Raw genomic sequence first — 13,104 nt, forward strand, 5'->3', positions numbered from 1 at the left:
ACAACAAACATTATCAATTTTTATGAAATACTATAACTTGTATGTTTTTTTAAAAAAAAATACAATAGGCTTTTGAAACACATAAATCAAAATTGTAGTTTCATTACGTATTACCATATCAAATTATAGTGCTAAATTATATTATTTAAAAACTTACCGTAGGTTCCTCATCGACAGGTTCTGTATATACTTCCAAGGCTTCAATTGGTTTGCTATTGATTTTATATTGATGATTATATATTCCATTGGAAGTCCCTTGGGTATTATTTGATCCGTTAATGCCATTGTAAGAGCGATTGATGATCGTCTTGAACACGGACTTGAATCTCAAAAATAAAAAAAAAATAAGATTAAAATTAATAAAGCTAAAATAAACATTTTGTTTCCTTTTGCCTTCGTATTAAAATCAAAAATATATGCAAATTTGCAATGGATCCCTTAAACAACTACTTTCACGTGGTTCAGAGAATTGTGATAACCTTTTTATATCTAACAAAAATAAGTTAATCATTAATTTGTGGTGGCTCTCACACCATGGACCTGCCTTCGGGCAGTCTACCATTTATTATTTATTATTATCTAATAAAAATTTTGTTAAGCAAATGATTTAACAGTATGTTCATGCAATTAATATATTGAATCATAGATATTGAAGAAAAATCAATTTTACATAATTTTGTAATTTACTTAAAAATGCTATTGATAGAAAAATATCTCTGTCACATTCTGGTTGTTCCCTTGTATAGAGCAAGCCTACAGATGACAGTTTTATGTAGAAAAGAACTAAAAATAAATGCTGTATAAATTACCCCTATAGGAATGCATTGACATCGCACGCGCCTCGGTAATAAATTACTTAACACTTACTGATCACAATGGTATGAGAACCTGATATATGGATATTTGATTCTCCTCTTTATTCTGTATTTATATATTATTCTTATGCTTTAACAAATGAGATAAAAAAGATGTTTGAAAAAATTGTATTAAAATAATCAAATAATGTTATATATTTTTAGTATAGTCATTTGGTGCAAAAAAAGGCTGTTGTTCAAAGTGCTGTCATATATGGAGAGATTTGATACTACGGCGAGAGCAGCAAAGACTTTGAGGCGGCCGTACTCTGAAACTATCAATTTACAAAAAAACGGTTCTCTAAAGATTTGTAGGAAATTTTCTCTAGTTTAATTCGTACATAGATACTTTTATCGTAGAATTAGCCAGAAAAGAGATGATATTTAAAAAAGCTGTTTTTTGACGCCATTTTTTCAATATGGCACCTCGAAATCTATAAGATTACCAATTTTCAGAATTCCCGAAGTACTGTACCGGGAAAAACGACCAAATGACTGGACTATTTAGCATAATCCCATTTAACAAATACTATAGCTTATGTAAAATCTTGTAAAAATTCTCAATTATTTTCAAAATTATAATATTTTTAAAACAGCTTCAATCTGTTAATATATAGTGAAAACGCACATTTTAATAAAACATTAATTAGTTTCTTGTGTATATTCTTTATCTTCCTAAAATATATTTATTCCAAAAAAGCGTAATGATCTCACTCATGTCACGGTACGAAACGGAAGCAGTTTTATTTTAAGATTGTTCTATTACTCGCCTCCGAAGACAATTTTTTGCTTCTTCTCTTAATATTTACCTTTTCCGTGACCGAGGCGAGGACAAACAGTAAACTGTCGACAGAGGCAAAAAGTAGCCAATTTGTGGGTTGGCGTAGCCGCCGGCTTCGTCTGGCGTACAGTAGTACGGCATATATTGTGTTTGGTCCATAATTTTGTTTTCAATTTATAGTCATCTTCAAATAACACTTTAATCTTGTGCCAACAATAACAATTAGTTCGTAAATAACACTTGTTTTTAGACCGGCTGATGTTTGTTTTTAGTTACTTCATAGAGCCAATAAATTATGAAACTTTTATTATGTGATTAGTATTCGTATACAAATACACTTATGAAAATGAAGCTGTAAACTGATACTGATATATAATCAATTGTTGAATTTTATATGTACTTGTAGATGTTGAGTGTTAGCTGATCATAATTACATTTTATAGGTGAGTAAGTTGCACATTTAATGTAATAATATGGCACAAATGGATGCTTCGGAACAGTTATCGTGTTTTTGATGTCTACAATAAAATCAAGCTATTACACAGGCCTTCAAAAAAAAATTTTTTGTTTAAATGTTAGAGCTGATTCTTATAGTATTTTTTACGCTGATTTCAAATCTGCAAACCATTTTTTTGTATCAGCTCTAGTTTGGAACTTGAAAAAAAGTTGCCGAAACCAGGTCCATTCTAGATCGTCACGGAAAAGAACTTTTCACAGTGTCAACTAATGTCCCAACTAAGGCCGAATGGGTATTGTAAGTTTGTATGTACGAGTAGGTATATCTCATTAAAATAACATTCTGAATTGTATTACTATTTTGTACTTTCATTCCTTATATATCATATGTATCATATCTTGAAAACTAAAGCTCATAGAAAAAAAACAATGCCATTTTTGAAATCAGCGCCCCAAATATACTTTAAAAACAGCATTGAAACCGTTTGCACAATTTTCTTTGTTGGCCTGTGTATTAATTAAGGGTGATAGTACCTTTGTTTGAAAAAAAAAATTATCTCACGTTGTTTGGAAATTAGGAGCCTTCAAGTGCAACCTAGAGCTTTGGTAAAACTATGACAATTTTTCGGTTATTGTGGTTAACTTTTATTAATTTTGTTCATTCCAACTTAGGAACCGTAACCGTGAATAACATTTCTAGGACCACAATAAAAAATATCACAAATGCCGCACGTTTTCAAAAATTAAGACTTTTTGTAATAAAATGGTAATTGACAAGAAACGCTTGTCAATTATCAATGCTGGTTTTCTTCAAAGTTTTTCAACAATATTCTATAAATATCACACACCCCTATGTTCTCCATATATTTTTTATAAAGCAAGCAAATCCACATAAAGGGACTTTTAATGTATGAGCATCAATTCCCTAATTAAAAGACTCTATTTGCAAGATGCATACATTAAAAGCACTGTGGCATATGGCATTAAGATTTGTCAGCTGTTACACAATTTCACATTTGATCTTAATTAGTACACAAATATTAAACAAAATAAATTTCTGAATAAGAAATCTTCTAGTTTCCGGTAAACTAAAATTTTCCAACAATTAACGAAAAAAATCTAATATATAATCGATATTCAAGCGTACTCGTTGTAAATAGAGAATATAAAATCCGTATAAAATCAAAAATCAAATACGGTAAACAATTCCTATTATAAATACCCGTTATCAATCAAGTTACCAAATATTTGTCCGTTATACAATTATAGGATTTTGCACCCAGTTGTAGATTTCACACTTGAAGATTTGCTAAGAATGATTTATTAGAGAAAATATCTTTAACTCATATAATGGACTCTACCCAATATATTGATACGATTGATTGTTTTTAAAATACAACTCTTAGGTTGTAGTATGTATCTGCCAATTGAAATTAGTAACGTTTATAAATAAATTCACACAGGATCTAAATCGGAATCCATCTGATCTACATTAGTAATGAATGTCTGGACGCTGAGTGCATGTTGTTCCAAAGATGCTTTTTGTATTTATAGAAGCATCGTTATATTGCCAAGCTTGCTTATGGACAATGCACTCTCCAGTTCTGATTCATATAAACTTATATCAGTTTCAAAAGCTAACAAATGCACTCTTAACATAACAGAACAGAACAGATCTGTTTAAGATATAAAAGTAATTATCAGCACTTTTGCAGTTGTCTTATCGGAAATTATAGACAGAACTTTATGTGCATTCGATAAAGAAAAAAGTATTTGAATGATAAAAATATGGTTTTATTTATTTTATCTCTAACATATTGGTTACAGCAATATTGGGTAACCGTTGGTCTTTTCGCTGATTTCACACATAATGGACCATGGTAATTGAGAGAAAACTAAATAATGTTTCTAAAAAAAATAATAGATTTCCAATAGTGGATAAAACAAACAAAATAGATTTAGTAATAATTTAAACAACAGTAGTAATTTTTGCTAAATAGTTGCTTCTACCTTTCAGAACTGATAAATTTATCTCCCGAATTAGTCTGAATATACATTAATAATCTTTTGGCTTCTCTAGCGCGGAAGTAGAATACACAAACCCATAAATATAAATACATAAACAAAAATATAATGTGCGTTTGTACATGAACGTATTCATATATGTGTAATTTCATATTGTATTTTGTACTTAGCATAAATATGCCGGCATACTATTTGACCACCCAATTATAAATAATTAGTTACTGAAAGTTTCACACAAATTAAACCCAAAATGTAATATTCAATTAGTATCCCGCATGGTAAACTGACATGAGTTGTGATAGATTTATTGCTTTTGTGCCTTCCAAAATCTAATGTATTTAAAAATGTTTTAAATTGATGCAGACACCCTAAAAACATTTTTCAAATGGCAAAAAAAATTGCTAACAAACAAATCTGATATAACTTGATTCGCCGTTTAACAGTTTTTAGGACCCATGTCCTGAAAAGATTTACTGGAAAGATTTATATTTCAGCTTTAGCAGAGAGACTTTCAAAAGAGCAAACCATTATATCGAATTTCCACTTACGCACAATAACTTCAAAGAAATCATCTTTAAAAGAAAAATTTCTAGAAGCACTTCAAATGGTGTGTAAACTGCCAATTATATGATCTATTTTAAAAAACCAATAAACGGGAAAACAAAACTTTAAATAGTATTAAATAGATTGATTTCATCCTCACAAACAATAATTGTCCAAGATAAACATTAGATAAATGTGAAAATAATCAATAATCATACAAAATGCAAGTAAATAAAAATTATGATAAAGTTTATGACCTTTCTCTATGATTAAGTTATCATATTTTTGTTATTTACTGAATAGAGAGATTAATAGATCTAGCTTTCCTAAAAAAATTTATATATTATTATTCTTAGGAAAGCTAGATCTATTGTTGAAAAATATAACATCGATGAGATAATAACTATATAGCTTAATCATAAAAGCTGTCAATAATAGAACAAAAATATTTTCAACGCGTAAAGTTTTCTCCAACAAACAATCTAGGCAAGTCTTCTGCAAAAGAAGTATTAAAAATAATAGTTGAAAAAGTGAGCCTTACTGGGAAGTAACGTGCACATAATATAAGCAAGTAGACCAAATTGAGAAAAGTCTCTTTACAGACATCTAAATTAAATAAGCAAACAAAAAAAAATTCTTCTAAAAATTTAACTAATATTTAATTTATTATTATGAAAGTAGCTAATTTATCTAGAAAAATCTTTATCCCGTTACCACTCACTCTTATAACACTTATCACTGGCACAAAACACAACATAAAAACGCACTTAATTTTGCACTGTAATCTAATAATTATATTTTATCAGTTTACTGATTGTTTGAAACAATGTTTCCGATTGTTTCCACCGTCGAGCCGAGATTATTATTTGTCCGGAGAGCATTGTGCCACTGAAGAAATGCAGCGCGGTACAAAAGGACCCGCATTTCACTTGCACTAGCGTGTGAACCAGCAGTGGCGTGCTGGGACAATGATTTCAGTTTTTGGAAAAACTTCATTTGAGGAAATAAAATATTCTAGATATTGATTGCGCTGGATGAAAAATAAGTGATGTTACATTAACATATGTCAATTTTCTAAATCTCTGATAATGGAAAGAAGATTTTGCATTTTCAAAGTCTTGTTTTCATCCAACAGTTGTCCATTTCAGGACAGCAATCGCAACAATTGCAATAACTAAGAAAATATAATAACTTAATGAACATTATGAAATAAATTATTTTAATTTTTGTCAATAATCCAAGCTTCAAATTGGTTCTCTTTTTTAAGTTATTTGGCCTGGCTTACTCAGCGTTTAGCCACCTATACCATTTTTATTTATTTACAATCTATATATATATATATATATATATATATATATATTATATTCTATATTCTTCTTAATTTTTCTTTATTTTATTTTCTTCAATTCTTGCTTATTCATATCAAACCAAATTTCTAATTCTATACATCATCTATCTTCATTCCAATATTTTCCCTTCATTTCTCTTTTTTTTTAATATCAGCAAATTCTAATATTTTTTTTTCTTACTCTTAATACAATTCACCTATTCGAATTTTGTAATTCCTATTTTTCTAAATTTTTATTCAATTTCTACTTAACAAATACAATTCTATTTAATTTGAAATTAACTACACTTTCTATTTTCATAAATTCTAAGTCATTGACAGGATTCGATCCAAAGATTCCTGGTTGCCATTAAAATAAGCCATTTTTTTTAACAATCGGCATTAAAAATAGCAATTGGTAATTTATTGAAAAATGCTTTAAAATTATTTCCAAAAAATTTTAAATCAAAATTTTTTGCAAAAGAAAAGAATATCTACTTGAACATCAGGAATTATTACAAGTGGTCATAATAAGTCGATGCATACATAAATGATAGTAACATAAAAGAACATACATTTATTAAACAATTTGTTGGATTCTAATATAGAGCTGTTGTGACAAAAAATAATTCAATTTAATAATACAATGAAAATTATTTATCTCGAAAAAGTATATAGAATATAGAATAACACAAATGCAATATAAAATATTAGAAAGTCGATTGATTTGGCTATTAAAATAAGAATTTCAATTTGATTCAAAATATGAATTAAATTCTTTTTTATCATTTCATTAGGTTCAGTTCTTAGGGATTTTGCTGATCTATTTGAGTCTTTAATTTATTTAGATTAAACAAGAACAATCAGAATATATGTAAGTGTATAAATACATTTTTTCTTTGGAGTACAATAAGACAATGTTAAAGCATGCTTTAACAAAAATATAAGTCGAATAATCTCCCTCAATCACATGTAGTCACATAATTTTACGCTCAGAAAGCCAAGGTAAATTTATAGTTTACTCTATTTATAGAAACTAACTTGGGGTTCTATAAATAAATAGAAAATTCATTTAAAGAAACACAAAACGGGTGTTTTGAATTATATACATATATTGAATAGATGTATGATAAAATAATAAAAATCGAAGACATATAACTCATCAGATATAATAATTTACAAATCAACAGTTCCACTTACGAATCTAAATCCAAGATGTATGAATAAGACGCAGATTTTAATTTACTAATTGATAGAATCTTTAAGCCTATATTGGTGTAAAAATCATGAATTTGTGTAATAAAAATAGATATGTATAGATTTTAAAAGCACGACACTGCAGGGCAATTTTCCTGAAATTCCCATAGCACATGTGAACGGCCTGAGTTATAAATACAGCTTGCAGAGATTGACAACCCAAGGAAAATGGGAAAGCCGATTAACAGTAATGAAAAGTTAACATCTTTAGCCAAGAATTTCAATAATTTTCTGTCATCAATATATAAAGAGAACAGTGAATTGATCCTCATATTAAAAGCTTAAAGATATTTTACAACACATTAACCAAATTTCAGTTCATAATTTTATAGGAATTTAAATGTGCAAAACGATAAATTGAAAATTGAAATAGATATGGATAGAAAATAATAATATACATTTAACCTTTAATAATAATAGTACTCTTAATATAATAGTACTTACTCTTTTATCACAGACTGGCTGACCATTTTGATGTAGCTTTTTCACTTCCTGCAAAAAAAAAAATTATTTATATTAAAGAACATAAAATACATACTTCACTACACTATATTTGCATTAAAAAATAACGTTAAAGTTTAAAGCATGTAAACTTTATGCGTAAGTACATCGTATAAAGCTTTATCTTTAATGATTTTAAATCATATCTAGTTATGGATCACATGCAATTAGAACGCAGGAAAATAATATAGGCAATTGTTATCTTAATTAGTAATATTTGCATAATAATAAATCCATTATTGTTAAATGTACATGATATAACCTTTCAAGAATAATTATCTCTCTGCGTTGAAAATACTGCTACTACATTAACATGTGCAAGTTTAATATAACCGAGCAGAATAATGCATTTTCACACGCAGTGAAATATAAGGCCATTAGTGCAGAATGCATATATGCATTAGGGTGGTCCTTAATATGGACATTTTCGAATTTCCTTGCTCCCAAGGGCTCAAATGATTCCAAATTGATAAAAAACAATTCTCTGAAAGTTTTAGCTCTTAATATTAACGTTTAGATAGTGCGCAATTCAATCAAATTTTGTATGGAAATAGCATGGAAAAAATATTGAAAATTATAAAAAAAAAATTAGATATGACTTAGCGATAAATGAATTAAAAGTGAAAATTCGTGTCATTTTTTATTGAAAATTCGACGCTCTACAAAATTTTTGAAAAAAAATTCATGCTATTTCCATACTAAACTTTGATTGAATTGCGCTCTATCTAAAAGACAATATTAAGAGCTAAAACTTTCAGAGAATTGTTTTTTATCAATTTGGAACCATTTTTGAGCCCTTGGGAGCAAGGAAATTCGAAAATATCCATATTAAGGACCACCCTAATATGCATATATACTAAACATAAAATATGTTTAGTATATATGTTTAGTATCCAGACTTTTCAGATCAAATACCCCATGATTCAAAAATAAATTTGCGTTTTTCCAACAATTTCTCTGAGGCCAATTACCTCTCCCAATCATAATAAAAAAATAAAAATAAACTAGTATGTAAATTATCAGCAGCTGGATCTCTTATTATTATTAATCTCAGCATTTTTGCAACACGGCCAAGAAGGAAGCATGACCGATTTTCCCACAAAACAAGGTGACAGCAATTTTTTAAATAAACTGCCAGAGAAATATAAAACCGCGTTCTCGGATATATGGGACTCAAGAGCTTTGAGTCACAACAATGCTATCTCAATCATGTCCAATCTCATTATATGCTTGTAAGTCAAGTCAGGACTAAAAGCGTTTCTAAAAAGCAGAGACAACTTCCGTTAATTTTCGCACTTATTTACATCTGTTAATTGTTAGAGAGAATAGTAATAGAGCGATGCAAATTTCTTTGCAAAGACTCATTATCTATTATATAAAAATAAGTCGGGTTTTCCTTCCTGACGATATAACTTCAGAACGCACGAACCGATTTCGACGATTTTGTATTCGTTGGAAAGGTCTCGGGCTCCGTGAGGTTTATAGCAAAGAAAATTGAAGAAAGATTTCAACAGAAAAGCGGAAGGAAAACACTTTTCTTTTTACACATACAGCGTCATCTCTGACACTTTGTACTGTGTGAAAATTTTCATTAAATCCAATGTTCCGAAACCAAAAAATGTGTGATTTTTTCTCGATTTGTATAAATGAAGCCTCATTCCAGGATTAATACGAGCTCTATTAGTTTATGGCATTTCCGGCATAAAAACAGAAAAACGGACCCATCAGATGCCGTCCTTGAAAGATGATAAGGGTCTGCAGGCTGTAGCTTGTAAATGCTTGAAAAATCAATATGAATGGGAGTATCATTTTTATTGAACAATAGAACAAGTATAATTATTTTATACTGGATGACCTGACAGACGTTGTCCTGTACCCATGCCTACAATTTTTAATATAATATACTAATATTATCGTTTACCTAAAAATAATAGATATTGTTTTTTAAATCACTCTTCACGCCAAAATGCATATTCCTTTATAATATGAGCGATGTTAAATGTAGAACTGCTTTAAATTAAATGATGTGTCTCAATTCCCACACTATATTGGATATTGAAGTCTTTTAAACAGTATAACATACCATAATCATAACATAACACTGGTACTTCATGTTGGATTAAATTAATTTAATTTTTTATTATTTATGATATCCAAAATTGCATCTTAAACTTCTCAAAATCGATACCGTGAGGGCCGAATTGTATGTATTCATCTTTACTTTCCCATTTGTTATAAAGTGAATTTTTCTCGAATTTTAATAATATTGTGGAAAGATTAGTAAAAGATGCAAAAAAATTATATATTGAAAAAAAAACTATATTGAAAATTTAATATCCGAATCTTGTATTGGAGCCCCCTAAGGCGTGCGCTCGTATTTTTCGCATGCGTCGCATTAAAGGTAGGACCGGTCTTGATTATTACTTAATTTCATATTTTAAGTGAATTAATTTGTCATATCCTTTTCATATGTGTATCCTTCAATCTGCTATACATGTACTGTATCTTATATTATTTTAATTTTTGGCACATCCTAGCTGCTTTTTGGCAATAATAATGTAGACATTTCATTTTTGTTATTCATAATCACAAATTTATTATGAATATATTCTAATATTGTCTAGGTTCAAAAGTTAATTGGCAGATAATAGTATAATTTTTGGCAGATGATAGTTTTCATTTGTTTTCAATGCAAACACTTACATGTCGTTCTTTTTAAATTTTTTTTCATTTATTTTATATTATAGATTTCTACAATATTGCACATACATCCCAGTACTTTATAATCACATACATTCTAGAAAATTTCCTTAACAAACTTCAGAAAGATTTATCAAAATCCGAATAATCATTTAGGAGGAGTATACAGTGGGTCAACCGAATAGGTTATTCATAAAAGTTTAAAATAAAATATTTCTCGACCCAAAAATAGAGATTCTTCGCGTAAAGTTTGCTCACAAAAAGAGCTTGAGAACTTCTCTTGAAGAAAGAAGTGACAAAAATTAGAAAGGTGAAAAATTACCAGAAAGTTGAGAAAAATTACCACCAAATTGAGAAAAGTTGACCAAAAATGCAATTATGTATTGACCCTTATTATTCAAATTCTGGCACAAAAAGTTAAGAATCTCAAGCTAATATAATTTACTATTACTATTAAGCAAAATGAAATAGATTTATCATTCTGCCCTTGTGTTGTTACAAATTCACATTGATGTCGGAACGAGCCAATTACCTTCCTCGTTAGAACGGATGTTGATGTAAAGGGGAGATGCAGACATTTATATAGTGGCTGCAATTTCCACAGTCACGAACTAAACTAAAACTTACTAAACAGAAATTTAAAATAAATATTTATATTCAGATGCACCAAGTACAAACGTATTTATTTAGTTTTCACGGAGGCGATCAAATCTAAACAATCTGAGAAAAAGAACATTTTTGTGTCATAGATAAATGACTCATGTATACTCATGTATATTCGCTACAGATTAATATGATTGTGTACTGCATTATCATATTCAGAGATAGAGAATGGATTGATACGGTTCTTGATTATGTCAAGTGCATTAAATAATCATTTGTATGACAAAAGATGTTGAATAATAAAAATTAATATAAACATTACATGAATATAGACATAAACTAGTGGGATGTATGGCATCGTGCCTTAAGGCAAATTGCTGGAACTTCCCGTACCGTAACGAAATGTTCGAGGAATACTGAATGTATTCAAATAGATTATTATATTGTAACATTGTCTAATATTTATAAGAATTATATAAACTGAATTGCAAAGTTGAAATTGTTTAAAGTATATTAGAACTATAGTCAGAATTAAAAATAAAATCTGAATTATTTTCAATTATTTTGTTAAGACAAGCAGAAAGTTCTTTGAATCATTTAAATCAGACGCTTAGTTCTCTCTAAAACTGCCATTTTTGCACATTTAGCTCCGTATCTTCGAAATGGCTGGGCCTGCCTTTGCCAAAAACTAATAAACACTTCTTCCAATCATTACTAATTGAATGTTTTTTAGATCATTCAAATCGGATGCTCCGTTCTCTCAAAAACACGATTTCTATTTTATGCACTCTTTGCTCTTTATCTCCGTAACTGCTGGACCTGCCTTTGCCAAAAACTAATCAGCCCATCTCCCTATCAATAGGAATCGAATGCGTTTTGAACCATTCAAATCGGTTGATCCGTGCGCCCGAAAACGTGACTGGAAATTTGTATCCATACATACATACACACACACACACATCCATTTTTTTCTGAAGTATGCCAAAATGTTCAGAAACCTTAATAACGTCGAGAAATGTAAAAATGTTCAATTTCGATTTTTGGCCCATTACAATAACTTACCCTACGGGAAGTTAAAAATTAATATAAACATTACATGAATATAGACATAAATATTATTAAAACCTTTGAAATTGAAAGTGTGTGTATAAGTACTTCTTTTAAACAGAAGTTATATTTGTAAAGACATTTCGAAGGGCTTTGTGCTTATCCCAAAATCTGTTATTACTATTATTTTGCTGTCTTTGAAGAAGTTTGAGCAACGCAGGTACCTCTGTAGGGTCATATTTCGATTTTCTGAGAAATGAATGACAATAGTATGCGCCTTTATAGTGAGTCCAAAACTCTAAATGATTATTTACTTTGAAATTCGAGGACTCAATTTTTGAATACACAGTATGATAAAAAACTAGTTCTGGTATAAGAGATTTATATTAAATAAAAATTTTATTATGAAGATTATTGAAAGTATAATTCTACATATTACAGAAAAAATAAGTACATATATGTATCATGAAGGTTGCTGAATTAAAAGAAGGATAATAATATAAAAAGTAAATGCTTTGAGAAATTTTTTCAATGATCTAAATGTTATTGTTTGGACAATACAAAAAGTAAATGCTTCTAGAAATGATTTCAATGCAAATGTTGAAATTAATTTATATGCATCAAATTGTGTTACACTTGTTGGTGTATATGACAAAACTACTTTTTCTGAAAATAATCAAAGTATATACAAACCCGAACATGTAACTAGTAAAAGTGATCAAAACCTTCATAACCTTCAAACACAAATATTATGATCTTACATAAAAAGCTTTACAAATCATACAAGAAATAAACATGACAGTACATTCAAAACGATGTAAATGTTAATACGATATTATTAAAAACATTCTCTATTAAGGATAATAGTTTTGAAACATATTGCATATGTAGAATACAAAATGATTTAGTCATAATGCTTCCAGTGGAAAACTATAAAATTTGCATCAAATTACAATGCAAAATAATTTAAAATAAACATAAGATTACTTACATCTCATCCTTTAATGTTT

At 28.8% G+C, this 13,104-nt stretch overlaps 1 pseudogene; it reads right to left on the reverse strand.

The window, feature by feature from the left end:
• The window catches only part of LOC113383088, a 4,486-nt pseudogene extending 2,692 nt beyond the window's left edge, over positions 1-1,794 (reverse strand).
• Positions 1,795-13,104: the final 11,310 nt, after the last annotated feature.

The sequence above is a fragment of the Ctenocephalides felis genome, unplaced genomic scaffold (genome assembly GCF_003426905.1).
Source record: "Ctenocephalides felis isolate EL2017-DRISC unplaced genomic scaffold, ASM342690v1 CF-g0.4_SCAFFOLD_03570, whole genome shotgun sequence".
NCBI classification, from domain to species: domain Eukaryota; kingdom Metazoa; phylum Arthropoda; class Insecta; order Siphonaptera; family Pulicidae; genus Ctenocephalides; species Ctenocephalides felis.